General features: G+C 42.2%; 1 protein-coding gene across 3 annotated transcripts in view; it reads left to right on the forward strand.

The window, feature by feature from the left end:
* Positions 1-20478, forward strand: part of TEAD4 (TEA domain transcription factor 4) — a 346867-nt gene that overhangs the window by 37692 nt on the left and 288697 nt on the right. For 2 of the 3 annotated variants that reach the window (XM_030214440.1, XM_030214439.1), the window contains one exon: positions 4665-4776. The exons of the other annotated variant lie outside the window; for it this stretch is intronic. The gene's annotated coding sequence lies outside the window, so the exon portion shown is untranslated. The remainder of the gene's footprint in view (positions 1-4664; positions 4777-20478) is intronic. 3 annotated transcript variants of the gene reach the window in all.

Raw genomic sequence — 20478 nt, forward strand, 5'->3', positions numbered from 1 at the left:
TACACCTGTGTTTACCAAGGCATGCTATAGGCATGTTAAATGCTAACGTGCCTAAGGGGATGTATTGATGCGTTAGTGTTTAATGCGCCTTAACTTTTTAGGCGTGTTAAAAATGCTATCGCGCCTTAGTAAACATACCCCTTAGTGATTAAGGCAAAGGAAGTGGAGCGTCATCACTCAGGGCTTTAAGAATCTGTGTCAGCACCTTAAACCAGTTATTTATTTATTAGGATTTATTTACCGCCTTTTTGAAGAAATTCACTCAAGGCGGTGTACAGTAAGAACAGATCAAACATGAGCAATAGACAATTGCAGCAGTAAAAATATTCAAAAACAATACAAAGTATGGCATAGTATACTGTTTACAATGTCAACACAATACGTAATAGAACGTTATAATTGATAGTGAAGGGTAAAGCAAAGATGTAACATATACAGTAGATAGGTAAGAAAGTAGGAAGAGTTAGAAAGTAAGGTGATTGATTTAATGAAAGTTGCACATGAGGTCAGAGAAATGGTTAAATATTATCTCAGCTAGGGTAGGAGTGGATAAACATGCAGTATATGGAGCCTGAGTCACTCCTTGTGTGAGTGAGTGAGACTAACAAGTTAGTTACTTCTTCCATTAAAGGCCTGGTTGAAAAGCCAAGCTTTCACCTGCTTCCTGAAGTAGAGATACTCTTGTGTTAAGCAGAGCCTTTCAGGCAGTGCATTCCAGAGTGTGGGGGCTACTCCGGAGAAGGCTCACTTGTGGGTATCACATCGTGTAATGTCTTTTGGAGAGGGTGTGGTTAGTGAAAGGCCTTGGGAGGTCCTTAGTGCCCTTGGCGGTGTGTGGAGGATCATCCTATTTTTCAGGTTGGGCCATTTCCTTTCAGGGCCTTGAAGATCAGACATAGAGTTTTAAATTTAGCTCTGTATTGTACTGGTAGCCAATGAAGTTTTTGCAAAAGTGGTGTGATATGGCCACGTCGCTTGCAATCTTCTATGAGTCTTGCTGCTGCATTCTGAATCAACTGGAGCTGGTGCATGCCCTTTGTAGTCAGACCATTGTATAGTGCATTGCAGTATTCCAGTCTTGATGTTATCATGGCATGTACAATTGGGATAAGATTTACCTTCTCAATGTAAGGAGAGCTGTCGCAGATAGTAGAAGCAGCTCTTGAAGGTTGCTTGGATTTGGGGAATCAGAGTAAGTGTTGAATCTAATTGTATTCCAAGGTACCTGAGTTGTGATTTGAGGGGGAGTTCATACTTCCCAAAAGGGATTTTGATGTCCGGTATGTATCCACTTGTGTTAGGGACCCAGAGAAGCTCAGTTTTACTTGGGTTCAGGCAAAGTTTGTTGTGTTTAGCCCATTCTCGAATTGATGTCAGGTAATCAGTTTATTCAAGGCTGTAGGTAAGTCAGGTTCAATGGGTATGAGTAGCTGCACATCATTCGCATAGATGTAGAATTGTGTGTCCATTGACCGAATCAGCTCAGCTAGTGTTTTGAAGTAGATATTGAACAGAATAGGTGACAGTATCGATCCTTGTGGTACCCCGCAGGTCAGTGTCCATGGTGGTGATGAGTTGCTGCCAAGCATTATGGATTGTTGCCTGTCTGATAGGTAGGATCTGAACCAAGTTTTCACCTGCTGTTGGTAGCTCCCATTAGAAAGAGAGGTGTTCACAATTTTTGTTGTGCCTTCTATGAGGCCCATACTTACCTGCTGCAAGTTATGCTAGTAGGCAGGCAACCAATGTAATCCCTTTAATAGTAAAGAGATGTGGTTGAATTTTGACAAACCAATCAATAATTTAGTAGTTGAATTTTGAACAATTTGTAAAGATTGTGCCATAGTTTTCAAAATACCTAAATAAAATGAGTTACAGTAATCTAAAACTGATAAGATCGTCATCTGCAACTCTGTACGAAAATTAACCTCTGATAATTTCTTCAGGTGTTTAACAGTCTTAGCCTAAAAAGGCCTTCTAAATGACATTATTTGTGTTTTAAAAGACATCTTAGTCCAATATGACTCAAAAATACTTACATTCTGAAGAAATTGCAATCTCAGGGGATCTTTTACTAAAGCTTAGCTCGAGTTATCTGCAGCAGGGCCCATAGGAATAAAATGGGCCATGCTGCAGATAACTCGAGCTAAGCTTTAGTGAAAGACCTCCTCAGAATCATCACAATTTACTGAACAAGGCAATTGCATGGGTTTCAACTGGTTTGATAAAAATAATATCTGCATTTTTCCCATATTCAGTTTGTGTATTAGCATTTAATCATGACCTTAACATTTGCAGACACATCACTAAAAAAGACAATGTAGCAGTAACAGTACTCTTTACTGGAAAATAAAATTGAATGTCATCGGCATATAAAGAATATTAAACTCCTAAACAGTATAGTACTCTACAAATCAGAATCATATATATGTTGAACAAAACAGCCGAAAGAGCAGAGCCCTGTGGCACACCTGTTGAAATGGGTGTCCAAGCAGAACTCTCTGCATCTGAGCAAACCCGGAAACAACGTTCAGTAAGGAATGATCAAAACCATTCCCAAACTGTTCCCTGAATACCCAGTGAATAAAGCCTGTTTACCAAAATCTCATGATGAATAGTGTCAAAGGCAGCAGAGACATCTAGGAACACCATAAAGTATTCTTCACCATGGTCAAAACCAGCATGAATAGAATCCAAAACAGAAATCAACAATGTCTCCGTTGAATGTTTAGTCCTAAATCCATACTGAAAAATATCAATCAACTTATTCTCTTCAAGAAAATCCTGCAATTGATATAACACAATTTTTCAAAAATATTTTGCTAAGAATTTCAAAGACACAGATCAATAATTCATGACCTGCTTTGAGTCAAGAGTATCACTCTTTAAAAGAGGGTGAATGGACACTTTTTTTCAGGGCTTCAGGATGTTTTTCTTCATGCAAAGATTTATTAATAATAGTGGTCAAAGGAGCCAATAAATTGTTTTTTAACAACTTAATGATCTCAGGTGGACAGTTATCCAGTGGGCAGTGGGAAGACTTCACTTTGCCCATGATAGACTTCACCTGTTCTCTGGAATTCTCAGAAAAACATAGCCATTTAACATCCAAATCACTAGGTTATTCAGAAGGAAAAATAGAACTATCAAAAGAACTCACAATATCATCTACCTTCTTACATGATATGCCACACTGTGATATCACAGTGAGTGAGGAAACAATTCATGTGAAGATGAAGAAGCTTTAGAGATTATTTCATCATAAAAATGCTTCTTTGCATTCAATATCTTCTGTTCGTATTTAAATGTGTTTTGGATTCAGACATTCAGAACAAGTCTGGATATTTACACCATTTACGATTTTTTTTCACCTAAGAGTTTGTTTCAGTATTCTCAATTTATGAGAGAACCAAGGAGCAGATTTTTTATGTTTACAATTCTAGGATTTCAATGCAGCAATTTGGTCTAAACACTCTACATCACTATCATACCTATAAGAAACTACATCAGAAACAGGCTATCTATATTAACTAATTTATGCATCCAAACAGTTTTTGACGGGAGCACACATTTTACAGGGTAATTGCTGACACATATGTAAAATGGCCTTTTAGAACTTACACATGCAAATGTGTGCACTTACATGTGTATGTCATTTTGGAAACCTATATATGTGAATGTGCCAATTGCAAAATGGCTGCTGGGACCTACTGCAGCAGTCTTGCAAGTTTGCCATAGGAAGTCTCAGCAGCTATTGTAAATGGAGCAGTGGCACAGGGCAGGAAGAAGTGGGATTTGTTTCTACCCCCAAAGACTCCACTAGACCACCAGGCCTTCCTAAGGTAGGGAGCTGCCGCCAGGGAGGGAGGGGTCGGCTCAGCTCGGGGTGGGGGGGGGGGACTTTTTTGGTTGGGTGTGGGGAGGGTGTGTGTGTGTGGGGGGGGGGGAGTTTCATTTACAGTTTTGGTTTTGCCAAAACCGAGTGGCCAATTTCAGCCGCAGATTTGGTTTTGGCAGAAACCAAAAATCCTGGGTTCAGTTGAGCTCTAACAGGGTGGGCAACCTTTATACACAAAGGGCTGCATGAATATCAGTACTGTCCTGGTGGGCTGCAACAATATGTAATGCCAGAATTGGAAATGCACAGAGCTCCATAGTACCTGTATATAATATGTAAACTGCTTTGATTGTACCACAGAAAGGTGGTATATTAAAACTATTCCCCTTTCCATTTCAGTGATAAATAAAAAAAGTAAAAATGTAACCAAAAATGATGGACGCAAACTGCTACAGTATCTATTCTGAAAGTTTTAAAATTTTGCCAAAACTCTGGTTAATGATGTTTTCTGTGTATATTTCCCGTGGTCTAACAGGTTGCATTCAGCCCACAGGCTGCAGGTTGTCCACCCTGATTTGTGAGATAATCTGTGGTACATCCAGCTCCCTTGGTCTCTTTTCCTCCTTCAGCACAGCCTTTATTCTTTTGCCCTCTTGGCCTTTGTTCCTGTTCCTCACACCAGTATATGACTGAGCAAGCAGCAATTTATCCATTAGTCTGCTAAAGTCCTGCAAAGCACGGATAGCCTAATTGGTTTAGACAAGTTTGTTAGTAATTAAAATGTATGCACTCAATCAACAATTTAGTTACATTTTAATTTCTGCAGATCCAGACATATTCTCCGAATCATAATATTGCAAGTGCACTTTGGAAAAGAAAACAGAACAATTCCTGGAAGTCAGTTCCTCCCAGCATTTTCCTTTTGAAAGGTTTCAGAGGTAAAATTCAAGTTATGTTTGATATGTAAGCAATAATGCACGTATGGGTGTGTACGTTTCAACTAAGCAGTAACACATGAGTGGGTGTGAGATTATAAAAACAGTTGTATGTTTAGTTTCAGTTCTGTAAGGAACAGAGGGGGTCTTTTACTAAAACTTAGCGCGAGTTATCTGCTGCAGGGCCCATTTTATTCCTGTGGGCCTTGCTGCACATAACTTGAGCTAAGCTTTAGTAAAAATCCCCCAGAGACTTTTCAGATCCCAGAGTTTGTACGTGTGTGTGTACCTTTCTCACTCTTCGGTTTTTAAAAAGCTAGAGCTAGCTGTCCCAAGCTTTATTTTAAGATTTACTTGAGGAGGAGTCAGCATCTGATTTTTGTACTTTTCAAAGTATGGGAGTGATTTTGGGGGTTGGGGGTTGGGAAAGGATATGAGACAAGGAGGGACAAAGTTAATTGATTCCCCATGAGAAAAGTATGGGAGTCAAATGCAACTTATCATATCTTGAAAATCCTGACACGACATGTGGTCTTAAAGGCAGAGGGAGGTACATGAGAAGACAAATTTGGAAATGTGCCTGTAAGAAATGCATAGGAAAGAACTTTCAGTGCATAATATCTTGAGAATTGCTGGGCCATGCTTAACAAAGTTATTATCTAGTTATTGGGTATAGCGGCCTTTAATTAGGATGACCTAAAATGTTTGTAGTGATAGGTTATTTTTTAGAATGATCAATATGTCTTGAGTATATTTTCAAATTTGGTAAAGCATTGAAAACTTTGATTATGCCTTGATAAATATATCAGTTTGTATATCTGTTTATAGTGCTGCATACAGGAGGAACTGAGGCTATCTGAAGTATCATGCTTTGCTGCAGGTGTATAGGGCAATTCTATATGGCACATGTAAGTGCCAGGATAATTAGCACTTGTGACAAAACAGTAGGTTTTAAGCCTGTGACTTGTATTAATTATTTCTTGAAGTGTATTTCTCTAGTTTGGCCAGCAAGTGGTACATGTTTATGTTTTAAGTAGAGAGTTGCATGGGGACAGACATCTTACATGTCATAGTAACACAAGGAGGGGCATAATCGACCAGAAACGCCTATCTCCATGGGCGTTAATCTCCGAGAACGGGTCCGTGAAGGGGCGGAGTGAACCGTATTTTTTAAAAAAAATAGACGCCCATGCTTTATTCGCCAAGGTGTGAGCTGGGCGTTTTTGCTTTTCACCGATAATGGAAAATGAAATCGCCCAGCTCAAAAACGAATAAATGCAAGGCATTTGTTCGTGGGAGGGGCCAGGATTCATAGTGCACTGGTCCCCCTCACATGCCAGGACACCAACCGGGCACCCTAGGGGGCACTTTTACAAAAACAAAAAAAAAGGTAAAAGAGCTCCCAGGTGCATAGCACCCTTCCCTTGGGTGTTGAGCCCCCCAAATCCCCCTCAAAACCCACTGCCCACAAGTCTACACCAGTACTATAGCCCTAAGCGGTGAAGGGGGGCACCTACATGTGGGTACAGGGGGTTTGGGGGGGGTTGGACGACTAGTAGCATTAAGCAGCACAATTGTAACAGGTAGGGGGGGATGGGCCTGGGTCCACCTGCCTGACGTCCACTGCACCCCCTAACAACTGTTCCAGGGACCTGCATACTGCTGCTTGGGAGGAGGGTATGACATTTGAGGGTGAAAGTAAAAAGTTGTGAAACATCATTTGTTGTGGTGGGAGGGGGTTAGTGACCACTGGGGGAGTCAGGGGAGGTCATCCCCGACTCCCTCTGGGGGTCATCTGGTCATTTAGGGCACTTTTTGGGGCCTTATTCGTCAAAAAACAGGGTCCAGGAAAAGTGCCCTAAATTCTAGCTACAAACGCATCCATTATCGGCGAAGGGCGCCCATCTCTGTTCGGGTGATAACCACGCCCCAGTTCCGCCTTCACCATGCCTCCGACACTCCCCCGTCAACTTTGTCCGCATCCGCGACGGAGTGCAGTTGAAAGCGTCCAAAGTTCGGCTTTCGATTATGCCGCTTTATTTGTTTTTGTGAGAAGAACGCCCATCTCCCGATTTAGGTCGGAACTTGGGCGTTATTCTCGTTCGATTATAAGCAGGATAGTAACATAGTAGATGACGGCAGAAAAAGATCTGCATGGTCCATCCAGTCTGCCCAACAAGATAAATTCATATGTGCTACTTTTTATTTGTACCTGTCCTCTTCAGGGCACAGACCGTATAAGTCTGGCCAGCACTATCCCCGCCTCCCAACTACCAGTCCCACCTCCCACCACCAGCTCTGGCACAGACCGTATAAGTCTGCCCAGCACTATCTCCACCTCCCAACCACCAGCCCCGCCTCCCACCACTGGCTCTGGCACAGACCATATAAGTCTGCCCAGCACTATGCCCGCCTCCCAACCAGCCCCGCCTCCCACCACCGGCTCTGGCACAGACCGTATAAGTCTGCCCAGCACTATCCCCGCCTCCCAACCACTATCCCCGCCTCCCACCACCGGCTTTGCCACCTAAACCCCTGCCTGTTCGCGCTGGAATCTTACCTATCCCCACCCGTTCCCACTGGAATATTACCCATTTCCACTCATGGCACTGTGTGCTGAGAGGTTGCAACATATACGCGCCAGTAAGTGAGGTGACATCTGACATCTGATGCTTGTGCTGCACATCAACCCGGGAGCAGAGAGGATTAATAGTAACATAGTAAGTGACAGCAGATAAAAACCTGAACGATCCATCAAGTCTGCCCAATAGTCACACACATTATCAATTCATAATTAAATCAACAATGAATGTGATATTATATACTTGATTATGGTTTTTCTTTGCTGTTTCTGGGACATAGACCATAGAAGTCCGCCCGACCCTATCCTTATGTTTCAACTGCTAGAGTTGCTGTCGAAGCCCATTCTCATTTGTGGGACACAGACCGTAAAAGTCTGTCCAGCACTGTCCTCATGTTCCAGCCACTAAATTTGCTGTCTAAGCCCTTTCCAGCCCATCCTAAACCAGATTACCATATATGAGACACAGACCATACTGATTGCCTGGGACCCCGCCCAGAACAGGAACATACCTGGCTCTTTATTTTCAACTCTAGGAGGCCAAGGGGAAGAAATACACACTCGCACCACTAATAAATAAAAAATATAGACCAAAGGCCTTTGGGAGAGAGTGCTGAGAGTCACACATAATAACAGTAACTCACCCAGAACTGTCTGAACTCCTTCCAGCTCTGCTCCATTTTATTGACTAAGGGAATGCATTAAGTCATGAGGTCAGAGTCAGCAGGTATACAATATACATGATTGGATACATGGCACAGATGGTACAAGATATAGATGCTCATTGGTTGAAGATTATATTCAACTTCTATCAGCATTCTACTACTACTACTCAACATTTCTAAAGCGCTACCAGACTTATACAGCGCTGTACAGTCAAACATGAAGCAAAAGTCAGACAGCTGCTCTCTATTTTGGTAAAGATCATTATCATTCCAGTAAAAATCATTAACATGTATAGGAATACGGAACTAACAGATATTATTCCATATTACGTCTGCATATTTCGCTGTCACTTCCCTATTCCCTTCCAAACATGCATGTTCTTAGTGACACTTCCCAGCATCTGAACAAAACATTCATTACTCAAGCTCGCTGAAACTGTTAATTCAGCAAGCGTCAGCAAAATGTAACTAGGTTAATTACATGTGTCCTGCTCTGTCTTAAAATCATCTCAGTTTCACATTTTTAATGCTTAACTCTTGATATTCTCTTCTGAGCTGGGGGTCTTATCATTTTCATAATACATCCTTAATATCTTCAGTCCCCCCTTCTGTTATGAATATGATCACAATTTCATGTCGCGTGGCCCAATTCAACTGTGAAAGTGGTGCGTGATCCATCCTTTATGGTTTGTTGCAACAGTATCTTAATTTTAGGTTTGGTAATAAGTTTCAAGCCACCAGCTGTATAAAGCAACAATAATTAATCTTAAAAACAAAGGACTAGGATGGCACATCTAGAGGGTACTTTTGAATAAATTTGAACTATTCATGTTAATAGAACTCAATAATGTTCCTGGTATCAGCCCTAGTTCATCACAGCCAGAGTCACCATCTAAGCATCACTCAACACATCCATACACATGCAGCCATTTAAGTTTAGGTTTTTTATAATTTACATTTTCTAATTAGATATCCTCTGTGTTCATCCCATGCCTTTTTGAATTCCATCATCATTTGTGTCTCTACCACCTCCTTAATGGGGACTTTCCACATCTGTGCTGATAAAGCGAGGAGGAGGAGATAGCACTAAAAGAACTTGGTAATCGGTAGGTGAGAGGCGGCAGGAACCCTGCAGGAATTGTTTCCATCCCCACAGGAACCCTGCAGGAACTACTTCCATCTCCATGGGATCCCTGTAGAACTGCTTCTGTCCCCGCGGGAACCCTGCAAACCCCATTCCCATGCAGGTCTCTAATTTTAAGCTGTTACAAAGAACTGACCGTTCCTTGTTTAGTTAACACAGATAAAAGGTAACCTGCAGTAATGTGATCAGCTATTTTTAAAACTTGTTGTTCTGGGCTCTGATTGGCCCAGAAGCTCAATTTCATCTAGAATGTACTGGCTTTTCCTCCAGTCTTATCCAGGGAGAAAAGAGAGAAGGATCTCTTTGCTGAGGCCCTCTGAAAAGTTATATTTGTTAACTTGTGATCAGCTATATGTCCTGATCTCCCCAGGTGCTATTTAGATAGTAAACAAATTTTTAGATAGTGTTATAATTGATCCATATTTCAGCTACTTGTTACTTTTTGTTGATTGCACTTTTTCAGTTCATTGTTCTTATTTTTTCCTGACAATAAACGTTTTTCAGTTTATTGCCTCTGCTTGTCTGGACTGACTAAGAATCCTGGTGGTTTGTGTGTTGGGTCTGTGAGTGCTTTCTAGGAAATGTGGGGCCACTGGGAGTGTGGCCTCCAGAAACCTAGGGGCGGTTGTGACCCAGTCTGGGAGGAGGATGCTAGTGTTAAGCACAAGTGGTAGGTGCAGGCAGACCTGGGGATAGACCCTATAAGTAGCCGTGGGATAGCCCCAGGCAGGTGGCTAGGCATTTCATGACATACCTATAAAGTTGTGCATAAGTGCATTAGCACTTGACTGCACGGGGAGCATACATTTGGGTGAAGCAAGAGAGGGACATAAGTGTGTAAATCCATTTACACCTGTAACTTACTGTAAGTTACATGCATGGTGCACCCAGTTATGCCTGCCATTGCCTTGGCATTAGTGTGCCAGCCTAACTTTCTGGGCATAGATGCGAGTTTATGCCTGTATTCTGTAATAACAAAAAAGAAATCAATCCTGTGAAAATATACAAATATCACTTAATAAACAACCTGAGACCTGCATCACCGGATATTAATGAGTGCTATATTAATGTATGTAAGAATTGGGAAGAGAACAGGATAATTCAATATAGGCTGTAAAATACAGCCGAGCTTTATTTCACTTAGGGGCCCTTTTACAAAGATGCGTTAGGCTGTACGTGCATGCAATCTGTACCAGAGTGAGACTACTGCAAGGCTACCATGCACTCCTGGTGTTAATTTGAGATTTGCTTCACGCCCATAAAGCCTGGATGATTTGTTTATTTATTTCCTCCCATGCGCCGCATTTTTTTTTGTTTGTTACATTTGTACCCCGCGCTTTCCCACTCATGGCAGGTTCAATGCGGCAGGCAATGGAGGGTTAAGTGACTTGCCCAGCGTCACAAGGAGCTGCCTGTGCCGGGAATTGAACTCAGTTCCTCAGGACCAAAGTCCACCACCCTAACCACTAGGCCACTCCTAGAATACAGAATTTCCGGCGGTAATCTGCAGTTGGCGCATTCTGACCAGTCACCGCACGTGTAACGCATGAGCCCTTATCGCTAGATCAATGGGTGGCTTTAAGGACTCAGGCCAGTTTTAGACGTGCGCTGGTTTCAGTTTTACCGCATGCCCTTTTCCTGTCCCATTAAAAGAAAGCCCTTTTTTGCAGACGTGATGCACTTAGTAAAAGGACCCCATAGGAAGCTCTATACATCATTAGAATGCCTGCCATAATTCCCTTCCCTCCTCTCCATTAATTTTAATTTATCAAAAATAATGATTTTTAATTTTATTATATAAAAAGACTAACAGGTCCATAATGGTCTAATAAGTATTACGTTACAATGTCTGTAAACTAGAAAGACAAAACAAATGCAAAAAATTATTTTATATATATATATATATATATATATATATATATTGTCATGCTCAGCCGCCAGATCCGCACCACTCTTTTTCAGTCTCTTCCTTTCTTTACCAAGCACGCCCTTCACTCCCGAGTCGACAGTCTGCAATCAGGGTCTCCGGACAACAGGCAAATCACCAGAAGTGCTTTATTATCTCCTGAGTACATTTACTCTGCTTTAAGGCTTCACAGGCCTTTCCCTCTCCTCAGTGTAGCTCCACTTTTAAACACAGTTCATTGGAGCCCTGCTTGCAATACAGTTCAGCTTGGGCCTGCTTTCCACACAGTTCACTTTGGCCCTGCTTTCAATATGGTTTTCTCCAGCACTGCTTCTAATCCAGTACTTAGTAGCCCTGCTCTTTCCCACAGCTAATGAGCACTGCTCACAATTCAGTTCAGTTAGCAATGTTTTCCTCCTCAATTCAGTTTTAGCACTGCTTTCAAACACAGTTTAGTTTAGCATTGCCTTCAAACACAGTTCATCTTAGAAATGAAATTAAACAGTTCAATTCAGTGGCAATATGGTCTAAGTCACTTTCTCACTCTTAGACCTAATGACCCACCTCCCTCATTTGTCAGCACAAAACCACCTGACATCCACTCACAGGGTCAATTCACCAAGGCTTCATTCACTCCAGTTCAGTTCATAACTCACTTTAAGAGCCCTCCACCAGCACTTCCATTTCCTCCTCATTCTCCCCTCCTTTCTCCTCCTCCAGTTCCATTCTCCCCTCCCCTTCCTCCCGGTCTAGGGGCTCCTCCCTTCCCCCATCTGATTCCATCTCCCAATCACACCCCGGCTCCTCCCTCCCTTGCATAGATTCTTCTCCCTTCACCTGATCTGTCTGCTGGTGCTGCACTGCCTTCTGGGGCTTGTAGTTTCTTAGCTCCTGGCTTCTCTGATGTTGCCCTGCCTTCTGGGCTTTGTAGTTCCTTGGTTCTGAATCTCTCTGGTGCTGCACTGCCTTCTGGGGCTTGTAGTTTCTTTGCTCTTCACTATATATATATATAAAGAGAGAGAGAGAGAGACCAGCACCGGAACCATTGTGGACCTGTTAGTCTTTTATATAATAAAATTAAAAATCATCATTTTTGATAAAATTAATGGAGAAAAGGGAGGGGAATTATGGCAGGAGTTCTAATGATGTTTAGAGATTCTTAAGTGAGCTGTATTGCAGCATTTCTCACTGAAATAAAGCTTGGCTGTATTTTTACAGCCTATACTGAATTCTCCTGTTCTCTTCTCTTTACATACATTAATATAGCATTCATTAATATCCAGTGATGCAGGTCCCAGGTTCTTTATTAAGTGATATTTTTTCACAGGATTGATTTCTTTTTTTTGTTTGTTTTCACTTATCTCTCCCTTGAGGGTTATTTTATTGTTTAGTGCATTCCGTAATGGCATCTGTGTGCACAGCTGCCGTTACAGTATTGATGTTTAGTGCGCACAATTGATGTGCCTAGCCTGGGGCATCCAGTTATAGAATTGCCTCCTTAGATGGCAATTCTGTAAATTGGTGCCATAAATTAGGCTTCACAAAAGAGCTGCGCTTAGCACTAACTATATAACAGCACAGGCATAAGGTGGCATTGGTGCACCAAAATATAGGCAGGCGTTAGTGGATGCACCTAAATGCGGGTATATTATTCTGTAAATTACACGTGTCATTACGCGAAATGCCCATGCCATGCCCATGTGAACACCCCTATGCAGTTGCGTACTAAGGGACTTAAGCAACTAGCTCGTACAGGGAAGAATCAAAGACTGCTGTAGGAGATTTGTTTTTCTTTGGAATTGTTTCACCTGTTTATTAAGCTTTTACATTAATTCCCCCTTCCCAAATAACAGAAAGTCTGTTAAAGAGGCCACATCAAGGACCATGGACAGGATGGCATCTTTTCCATTGTTGATTAATCTGAACTATGATAAAGCAGTTCACTGTAGATCCATGGTAGGCTGGGTTCCTGGCTTAATGAAGCAAATAGTTATACTGTGAATACACTTTTATATTGTGGTGAGCTTTGGAAAGATAATCTGAATAATAAAAGTTGGCTTGCCCTGCCCCCACCCAGGCTGTTTGAGGAGCTTTTACTACTACTATTTAACATTTCTAGAGCGCTACAAAGTGTTCGCAGAGCTGTACAAATACAGAAGAAAAACAGTTCCTGCTCAAAGAGCTTACAATCTAATAGACAAAAAGTAAAGCATTTAAATTTAAAATATTTAAGCAGTCAAGCACAAGAGAACAGTCACAGAAGGACTGAAGATGTTGAAGGGTGGTCAGTGTGATTAGGTGTAACTCTGGTTGGAGTAGTGGGAGAAGGTGATAGAAGAATAGAAATGGGTGAGGTAAAGTAATGAGTGGGTTGATAGGGAGGTTATATAAGACATGTCACTCTAGGGGTGGGTGGGTAGAGGGGTAGGGTGGGTGGGATTAAGTCTAAAGCAGGAGAAGGTATTCTCTGCAGCCTATCTGTGAGATGGAAAATGCTCTCTGAAGCTGCTGTTATAAGTTGTTAGTTTTCTCTCCCTGAAAGAGATCCAAGCCCACTACTCCAACCAGAGTTACACCTAATCACACTGACCACCCTTCAACATCTTCAGTCCTTCTGTGACTGTTCTCTTGTGCTTGACTGCTTAAATATTTTAAATTTAAATGCTTTACTTTTTGTCTATTAGATTGTAAGCTCTTTGAGCAGGAACTGTTTTTCTTCTGTATTTGTACAGCTCTGCGAACACTTTGTAGCGCTCTAGAAATGTTAAATAGTAGTAGTAGTAGTACTTTTACAACTTTATATTTGATCAGTACAGACAACAAAATACCCAGCACTGGTCGAACATGGGACATCTTACAGCTGAGAAAAGCCTCCCTGAAGCTGCTAATGTTTAAGCAGATGTACATGTTATGTTCTTTCCTATGATGAAAACTCTTGGTGTTCTCAAAACTGGGTAAAGGCAAAGAACAAATATTTTTTCTATCATCTCTCCATGTCTCTCCCTCACTCTCTAGATATATGGATTATTTTTTGGGTTCAGTAGTATCTCCTACCTCTTTCAATTTAGTTGGAATCAGTGCTGGGACTCTGGCACCATGAACCTTTTATGTCGGTAAGTCTGACTTCTGTGGTAAGTAATGTGGTGTATAAGTGACCATGCCACCCCAGAAGTGGTCTTCCTTCTATTTAGTTTTGGTAAATAGCTTCAGGAGGGTTTTGGAGTTTTGAGTGGAGAGAAACCCGGAATGTAATCCAGTCAAGCGGAGGGGAGTTGCCTTACCCAGCAGCAATACCTGGGAGTTCTAGAGCTCTTTATTTTCTATGTTTCATTCACAGCTGCCTGCCCTGCTGCAGATAACTCGAGCTAAGCTTTAGTAAAAGACACCCTCACTTTTTCTAATCTGGTCATCGAAGCAACAGGCTCAGCTTTGGAGAACATACTCCAGTGTTTCTTCTGGAACCCTGTTTCATGGAGTGTAAATCTGGACACCAGGCATTGCAATTGAGGATCACAGTTTGCTCTCCCTCTCAAAAGAGTCTGCGAACATTGACTTTACAACATTCCCAACACCAGAAAGCCCATCTTGAAGATCAACCAGGGACTACATGTGGACAGCAGAACTGCTGAGCCACTGGCTGGCCCAAGAACCAATTCATGTCAGTCTGTTCTATTCCAATCACAATTTTGTAGACCTCTCTCAGCCATCTTTTTCCAAGCTGAAGATCCCTAACCTCTTAAGCCTTTCCTCATATGAGAGGAGTTCCATCCCTATAATCATTTTTGCTGCTCTTTTTTTGAATGTTTTCTAATTCAGCTATATCTTTTTTGAGATGAAGCGACCAGAAATGCACACAATACTCAAGGTGAGTATTTTAGAGCAGTGTGTCCCAAATTGATCTTGGAGTATCCCCTTGCCAGTCAGGTTTTCAGGATATTCACAATGAATATGCACGAAAGAGATTTACATATAATGGAGGCAGTGTATGCAGATTGATGTCATGTATATTTATTGTGTATATCCTGAAGACCTGACTGGCAAGGGGGTACTCCAGGACTGACTTGGGAAACACAGTTTTAGAGCATTCCATTGATATAATAGTACCTTTTTTCTATTCAAAATGATCAGACTTGGATGAAGAATGTAAGTGCTCCACAAAGAATTTATTGTGTCAGGATACTAAACAGTAAGAATTTTGGAAGAAATTCTTGCCATATATTGTATAGTTTTCTCTCACTCTTGCCAAGAACCTTTTGATAGAATCAGCATGAGGTACATGCCTTAGTAAGACAAATCTTGTAGTACAGTAAAATTATAGGAGAGATGTTAGTCTTACTCTGTATATTAAGGACATTATTGGGAGGCTGGCTCAGTGATAGAGGGCTAGTAGAATCAATCTAATTTGAAGTGGGCTGGTTTCCAGACCAGTAATGCCACTAATTTTTGCATAGATCGGTACAGTGCCTTGCTCAGAGTGTTCACACCCTGGTATTTTCTTCACATTCTGCTGTTTAAATATACAGTTCAAAGATCCAAATGGTGTTTGGATTGGTTGGCTGTGAGAAGGCTCTTCTGGATGCATGTTTTTTTTTTCCTTCCACGAACACACAATAACATAACTCAGTGAATGGGGAACACAAAATCATTCAAATAAATTCAAAAGATCCCCATTTGCAAATTCAATAAAGGGTCCAGTTTATAATTAAATTTGAGGTCTAAAGCAAAGGCTTTAAATCCAACAAACATATCATGAGGGCAGTGGTGTGCTGGTAAATTTTTAGCAACAGGCTCTCTCCCCGGTCCACCTCGGCCCCCCCCATCCACCACTGCGCCCCCCCCCCCATCCACCTCTGCGCCCCCCCCCCCCATCCACCTCTGCGCCCCCCCAAAATTGCAGAGCTGGCTATAGCCGGGGGGGGGGGGGGCAATGCATTACTCTCTCCAGGAAAAAAAAATTAAATGATCCCAGGTTCCAATCTAATTCATGTTTAATATGGGATAAAATGCCATAAATAAGTAAATAAATATAAACTTTTAACGTTCAGCACCTGATTCTCAAAGTGGACATATTCCAAACACTATAATGAAAATAAAAATATTTTTTTCTACCTTTGTTGTCTGGTGACTTTGTTTCTCTGATCATGCTGGCCCAGTATCTGATTATGCTGCTCTCTATCTGTTCCCTTGACTCCGTTTCCATGGCTTCCTTTCCATTTATTTCTTTTCTTTCCTCCTTTCTTCTTCATTTCTGGTCCTCCGCAGACTTGACTGTACAGTGGATCCAGCTTCTGCCTATTTTCTCCATCCATGTGCAGTTTCTTTCCTCACTTCCTTTTCCCTCATCTAATCTCCTTCCTCTATCTTCCCTCCATTTTTAGCATTTCTTCTCTCTCCCTTCCCTCCCCTCCATCCATGTCCAGAATTTCTCTTGCCCTCCCCTCCATCCATGCCCTGAAACTCTCTTCTCTCTCCTGCCCTCCTCTACCCATCCATGCCCAGCAATTCTCTCCCCTGCCTCCCTCTGCCCATCCATGCCCAGCAATTCTCTCCCCTGCCCCCCTCTGCCCATCCATGCCCAGCAATTCTCTCCCCTGCCTCCCTCTGCCCATCCATGCCCAGCAATTCTCTCCCCTGCCCCCTGCCCATCCATGTCCAGCAATTCTCTCCCCTGCCTCCCTCTGCCCATCCATGCCCAGCAGTTCTCTCCCCTGCCTCCCTCTGCCCATCCATGCCCAGCAGTTCTCTCCCCTGCCCCCCTCTGCCCATCCATGTCCAGCAATTATTTCCCCTGCCTCCCTCTGCCCATCCATGCCCAGCAATTCTCTCCCCTGCCCCCCTCTGCCCATCCATGCTCAGCAATTCTCTTCCCTACCTCCCTCTGCCCATCCATGCCCAGCAATTCTTCTCATTTCAGGATCTGCAGGTGACTATCATATCCCTAATACTGAGTTCTTTTCTTTTTTTCTTTTTAAATCTACGGTTGTGGCATTTGCTTCAAGGGAAACTTTTAAATCCTGGCTAGCGGGGGCCCTAACTCCCTTTGAGGAATTGCTTAGTACTGACCTAAGACATGGTAAAATGATATCCTATCTGTATACCCTGTATAATGGAGAACTCGGGGCCTTGTATACCCAAGTTTGTAGAGATATGGGGTAGAGATTTGGGCCTTTTACTCTCTTATCAGGACTGGTCACATATCTCCCAGAATACTTTTCGACTCTCCATCTCTGTGAGCTTGGTGGAGAATGGGATAAAATCTCTTTATGGGTGATATATGTCCCCATCACGATTGGCTCGAGTTTTCCCATCTCGGAGGAGTCAGTGATGGAAAGACTGTGGGCAGGAGGGCACCTACGTGCATATGTGGTGGGGATATGCTTTTGTTTACCACTGGTTGCTGATGAGCCAGTCATTTTAGTGAACAATTGTGAGAGTATTTTATTAATAAAGAATAGAGTATTAGCTGAGGGTGTTGAATTTGGTAATTTTGGAGTGAGAATGCATGAGGTCATAGGCGCCCCATATAGGAGGCTTGGGGAGGCTAAGCCTCCCCAGCCCAATCGTGGACTTCCGTTGGCTGCTGCTGCTGCTGCCCTCACAAACGCAGCACTTTTGCCAGACAGCTCTCCCTCCTTCCTTCCCGCTCTCGGCTCCCCGACCGGCACAGCCTTCCCCCCGCGTTTTAACCTTTAACGTTCCGTTGCAGCGACGTCATTGAAGAAAAAGGCACTACAGGCTCGTCTCCGGCTCCAGCTTCTCCTTTCTCTCTTCACACAGTGTCCCACCCTCGCGGAAACAGGAAATGCATCATCTTGAGGGCGGGTCATTGTGTGAAGCGAGAAGGGAGAAGCTGGAGCCGGAGATGAGCCTGTAGTGCCTTTTTCTTCATTGACATCGGCGTCGTTGCAACCGTCAAAAGAGGATTCTACCTGCCTTGTGAGTGACAGACAAGTACAGTCTCCATTATATCACCTTTAAAGCTGGATCTAACTTAGAAGTAGGGACTCCAGAATTTTCCTCTCTCTCTAGACACAGGGTACACATCTGAGACTCATGGTCTCTAGCTTAATCCTTGTTTCCCCACCACTAATGATGTTCTTTGTTTGCTGAATACATATATCTCTACTACCTCCAATAGGTGACAGCTCAACGTATCCACCACTGTCTCCATGCACTGCCACATAGTACTTTCCTCATATCACATTCTTAGCAACTGTGCCACTGTTGTTCTTTCTCCTTTTCCTCATCATCCCTGGTTTGTTATGATATGCTTTGGATTTTGATTTCTATTAATGGTGGGCCAAAAAGTCAAATTCCATATTGTTGATGGTCTGCATTTTCCGTATGGTATAAATTGCTACTACTACTACTACTTATCATTTCTAAAGCGCTACCAGACGTACGCAGCGCTGGTGTATTAGGGTCTGCCTAGTGTAATATTTATGGTACAGTAAGGTTCTGAGTGTGTTTTTGCACAAAGTTGTGCATAGTGTTTTGCAGTTGAGCAATTGTGGTTAGTATATGCTTTGAGCAACCACTCTATTCTTTGACATATGATACATATCTAATAACTATATTTAATAAAAGGTATTAATTGTGATTATTTTATTTTTACTTTTTTTTCTGTGTGTTGTCAGACAATTATGGATGTAAGCCCCACCCCTGACCCCACCCCCTTTAGCCTCCCCAAACAGTTGGGCCACTGACCGCCTATGCATGAGGTGATGTGGAATAAAAGATCCTTAGAGGGGTTTGGTGACTTCACAAGTTTATAGCAATATATTTAGGAGAATTATATTCACAGCGAAGTGGCCGACACTTCAGGAGATCAGATGGGGATCTGATCTCCTGAAGGAGGTGTTGATGCCCCTCCACAAGTCGTTGGTGAGGCCCCACTTGGAGTATTGTGTTCAGTTTTGGAGGCTGTATCTGACTAAAGATGTAAAAAGACTGGAAGCGGTGCAAAGAAAAGCTACAAAAATGGTATGTTGCAAACCGTACGAAGAGAGACTTGCCGACCTGAACATGTATACCTTGGAGGAAAGGAGAAACAGGGGTGAAATGATACAGACGTTCAAATATTTGAAAGGTATTAATCCGCATACAAACCTTTTCCAGAGACGGGAAGGTGGTAGGACTAGAGGACATGAATTGAGGTTGCAGGGGGGCAGACTCAGGAGTAATGTCAGGAAGTATTTTTTCACGGAAAAGGTGGTGGATATGTGGAATGCCCTCCCGCGGGAGGTGGTGGTGATGAAAATGGTAATAGAATTCAAACATGCGTGGGATAAACACAAAGGAATCCTGTTTAGAAGGAATGGATCCATGGAATCTTAGCAGACATTGGGTGGCGACGCTGGTATTTGGAGAATAAAACCGGTGCAGGGTGGACTTCTACAGTCTGTGCCCCGAGAAAGGCAGGGACAAATCAAACTCTGATACACATAAACTCATTTTACATGGTATGTAATACTTTATATCTTGTTGGGCAGATTGGATGGACTGTTCAGGTCTTTATCTGTCGTCATTTACTATGCTACTATGTTTTGGAAGGAGTGGGTGAGAATGTGTTCTAATGTGTTTATGTTTTCCATAATGGCTACCAGAGATTGTTAAATTGCTATTGCCTTGTATTGTGGTCCTCTGCTGTGAGGTGGCTAAATGTTAGTGTACAAATGTGCTTCCTACCTCTTCTCAAGTAAGAAATGCCCTTTGGGAAGCTTTTTATTTGTGTTAGCTGACTGCTCAAAAACGCGGTAAGCTGATGAAATTTGACAAGTTGTGGCCACTGTTTCTGCCTTGGTTCCAGCACACATTTTCATGATCTATACGTCCCTGTTGAACTGGATGTTCTATTGACTGATTATTGCTGTACAGTGTGTTATAGTATGTTGACTTGTTTGAATTCATTACTTTGAATGTTTTAGGGATTTCTTTCTTCATGTTATACTAACACTGTAGGGGAGTTAACTTTAGTACGTAGTTTACATTATTATGGAGTTTATGCAATGTATTTTTGGTTATGTATAAAAGATAATAAAAACAAAGTAAAAAAATGCTAATTGCACATAATAAGCACGACATGCACAGATTTCAAGGGGTGTGTTCCGAGTGTTTAAAAAATTTATATGTACTTTCCATGTTACAAGGGGATTACATATATATTTCAAATAATTTCTCAGTTGTCATTTAAACCTCCTTCAAATCATGCTTAAGTGCTGATTTGAACCTGGGATTTTGAGAAGTGAGTGAAGGGGCAATTGTGTTTAATTTGCTGGCATTAAAAACCACAACAAAAAGCTAATTTCAAGGTTTAAAATTCAGCTCCTTAATTAGCTTTTTGTATATATATTTATTGTTTTCTATTTTTAATTGTGTATTGTCTTCTTGTAATCCACTTTGAACTGGT

Source organism: Microcaecilia unicolor, chromosome 9 (assembly GCF_901765095.1).
Source record: "Microcaecilia unicolor chromosome 9, aMicUni1.1, whole genome shotgun sequence".
NCBI classification, from domain to species: Eukaryota; Metazoa; Chordata; class Amphibia; order Gymnophiona; family Siphonopidae; genus Microcaecilia; species Microcaecilia unicolor.